The 3,248-nt window shown below is 44.3% G+C and overlaps 1 protein-coding gene across 2 annotated transcripts in view; it reads right to left on the bottom strand.

Annotated features, from left to right (window-relative positions):
• Ubap1 (ubiquitin associated protein 1) overlaps positions 1 to 254 on the bottom strand; it is a 59,542-nt gene extending 59,288 nt beyond the window's left edge. For both annotated transcript variants that reach the window (XM_010619223.2, XM_033759058.1), the window contains exon 1: positions 81 to 254. The gene's annotated coding sequence lies outside the window, so the exon portion shown is untranslated. The remainder of the gene's footprint in view (positions 1 to 80) is intronic.
• Positions 255 to 3,248: the final 2,994 nt, after the last annotated feature.

The raw sequence follows: 3,248 nt of genomic DNA, 5'->3' as shown, positions 1-3,248 counted from the left end.
CGCCTCCGCGGGTCAACGGGTCCCCGCCCCCTCCCCCAACTCCGCCCCTCTTTCCCCCTCCCCCAGAGAGGCCCCCTCACCTGAACGCCGCTGCCGTCCCAAAAGCCGAAAGGTGCTGGCGACGGTTGGCTTCCCAGGCTCGGTCCTCGATGAGCTTCCAATGCCCCTAGGGAAAGCGAACGCCACCACTCCCTACTCTGCCTAACCCGGGCCAGGCCGTCCCCGGAGCCACCACCAATACTGCAGCCGCCATGTTGAAGCCCTACTTCCCTCCTATTCTCCCCGTCGTTCCGCCCCTTTGACGTCTGACGTCGGGGCGCCGCGCTCCACCCGCCTCGACCAATGGGAGGAGACGTTGGTGACGTAACTAATCCCATTCCAGAGGCGGAGCAACTCCTAACACCTGGAGCATTGCAATTGGAATGGATGAACCCTGCAGACCCGGTTTTAGGAGGAAAGGAAAAGGGTTGCTAGAAGGATAAGACTCGGGGTGAGAGATGCGGCCAAAGCGCGCAGCCCAAGAGTCTTGATTTGCGAAGCGCTGAAGAGAGACAGCAGTGAGTCCCACTTGAAAATTAGGACGTCTATTTTCTGTTCCTGTATCAGCGACCTGGCATAAATCATACCCTGTCTAGGCTTCACTTTCCCCGTTTAGATGAATAAACTTTAAAAGGCGACTTCTAATCTCCCTCCAGTTTTGACATTCAAACGGGTTTAAATTTAAACCAGATAATCTAATCCCAAACCTTCCTGCCGTCTGTGTTTATTGATTGTCTGGAATTAGATGTATGGAGGATTTGTAAATGAATTAAATAAGTCTTTGTTCTCTAAAGTTTCTAATAGAGGGCTGGGGGTGTAGATTGGTGAAAAACACTTGTCTTCTGTGTGTGAGGCCTTGGATTCAATTCTAATCCTAATCAATAGAAATAAAAGCATAAACAGTTAACTCTAGTAAAAGTCAGGGAGTAATCATAGTCTAACAGGTGCTACAGAGAGACTGCTAGGCAAGCTAATTACCACTGAGGTAACTTCCCCAACCTGAATTTGTTGCTTTGAAAAAATTTACTTCTGTCTAAATATGTGGCTCTGCTTTACCTGCTGAACTAAGCAGGCAAATAACCCAGAATTGGCAATTTTTTGTTCTCTGTTGAATTTGCCTCTGTTCTAAAATGCGGCAGCTAGGGTTAAAACTGCCACATCCTTCAAAGAACAAACATTATCTTGTCTGCTACTTAAATTCTGGAGAAAAACAAGGCTGGAAAAGTAAACATGGGAGGGCTGGGGGGATTTAGCTCAGTGGTTCCGCCTCCTGCCTCGCAAGCGAGAGTTAGATTCCCCAGTACCAAAAATAAATAAAAGTAAACATGGGAGTGTACACGTTCTTTACATACCCAGAGCAGAAATGTAATTATTCCAGAAAATTAAAATACAAGCACTAAAAGGAGATTGGAGGTTACATATAAATTCCTACATTTTGTAAAAACACTCATACTTAGAAGCAGAAGCAGTGGATGATGGAGGCTAGGGGATGAACTGGGATAAAACTCAGGAGAGACACCCAACTAGACTTAGACATTTTTTCGGGGTGGTACTGGGGATTGAACTCTGGCAAGGCAGGTGGCAGCACCACTGAGCTAAATCTCTGGCCTTAGAGGTACTTAATATAAGAGGGGAAATAGTGAATTATTTATGTCTTCTTTATGGATTGGAAGATTTAACATTACAATAACAAAGGAAGGAGGAGCCTGGCATGGTGGCACACCCCTGTAATCCCAGCACTCCTCTGAAGGCTGAGACCGGAGGATCGCTGTGAGTTCGAGACCAGCCTGGGATACATCCTGAGTTCCAGGGCAGTCTGAACTACATTATGAGACCCTGCCTCAAAACAAAACAAAAAAAGAGGTCTCTTACTAGCAGAAACAAGAATGACCTGGAACTGAGGGTATAACTCAATAGTACCACCTGTGTTTAGCTAAGGAGCAATAAATTCATCGGGCCAAACTGAAATTAAAAGGATGGCAACATTTTCTGGAGAGATGTCAAATATGAGTGTGGAAATCAGGAAAGAGGTAACAAATATCCATGTGTAGTATATTGGTACTTCTTGCACATTCACACATTCATTCAATAAATATTTAGCATCTGTTCTCAGTACTGGAGATACAGCAGCATATAAAACAAACTAAAAATATCCCACGCAAATGTGTTCTCATGGAGCTCACACTCTAGAGGAATGTAATAGTAATGAGTGCTAAAAGACTAAAGCAGGGAAAGAGATAGAAAATATTCATGGTTGAGCCAGGCATAGTGGTGCATGCCTGTAATCCCAGCACTTTGGGAGGCTAAGGGAAGAGTGCTGCAACCGTGAACCCAACCAGATAATTTAGCTCAACCCTATCTCAAATAAAAAAGACTGGGGATGTAGCTTAATGCAAAAGCCCAGTGTTCAGTTCCCAGTACCATCAAAAAACTATTTGTAGTTGAAATTTAGAAAATGACAAAAGAAAGCCTCACTGACAAGATAACATCTGAGTAAAGACCTGAAAGAAGTAAAGAATAGAGCCAGGAAGATATCTAGGAGAAAAAAATCCAGGCCAAAAGAACAAGTATAAAGGTCCTAAAGCAGAAGCTCACTGTCTATGTCCTAGAAACAGTGAGCAACCCAGTATGGCTAGAATGGAGTGAGCAAAGAGCAGACTAATAGGAGATGAAGTCAGAGAGATAATATGGTGCTAAATCACATACCACTGTAGGTCACTGTAAGGATTTCAACTTTTTACTCTATGATTTAAAAGGCAATGGTGACACAGGCCTATAATCCCAGCACTCCAGAGGCTTAGGCAGGAGGATAGCTGTGAGTTTGAGGCCAGCCTGAGCTACATAGTGAGTTCCAGGTCAGCCTCAGCTACATAGTGAGAGCCTGTCTCAAAAAAAACAAAACAAAACACAAAACAATAGGAGATGGAGTCTTTTGTCTATTATTTTGTTTTGAGCAGTTTCTTTTTTGTTTGTTGGTTTGGTTTGGTTTGTCTTTTGAGACAAGGTTTTACTCTATAGTTCAGGCTGGCCTGGAACTCTAGGCAGTCCTACCTCAGCCTCCCCTGTACTGGAATTGTAGGCGCATGTCACCACATCACAGCCACACACTTGGTTTTGGTGGGGGTAGGGTTGAGACAGGGTCTTGCTATGTAATAAAACTGGACTAGAACTTAATATATATCCTAGGCTGGCTCTAAACTCAATATCTT

Source organism: Fukomys damarensis, unplaced genomic scaffold (genome assembly GCF_012274545.1).
Source record: "Fukomys damarensis isolate Sample0158 unplaced genomic scaffold, DMR_v1.0_HiC HiC_scaffold_36, whole genome shotgun sequence".
In the NCBI taxonomy this organism is placed as follows: domain Eukaryota; kingdom Metazoa; phylum Chordata; class Mammalia; order Rodentia; family Bathyergidae; genus Fukomys; species Fukomys damarensis.
Note: the sequence above shows the minus strand (reverse complement) of the source record. Positions and strands in the feature narration are given on the sequence as shown.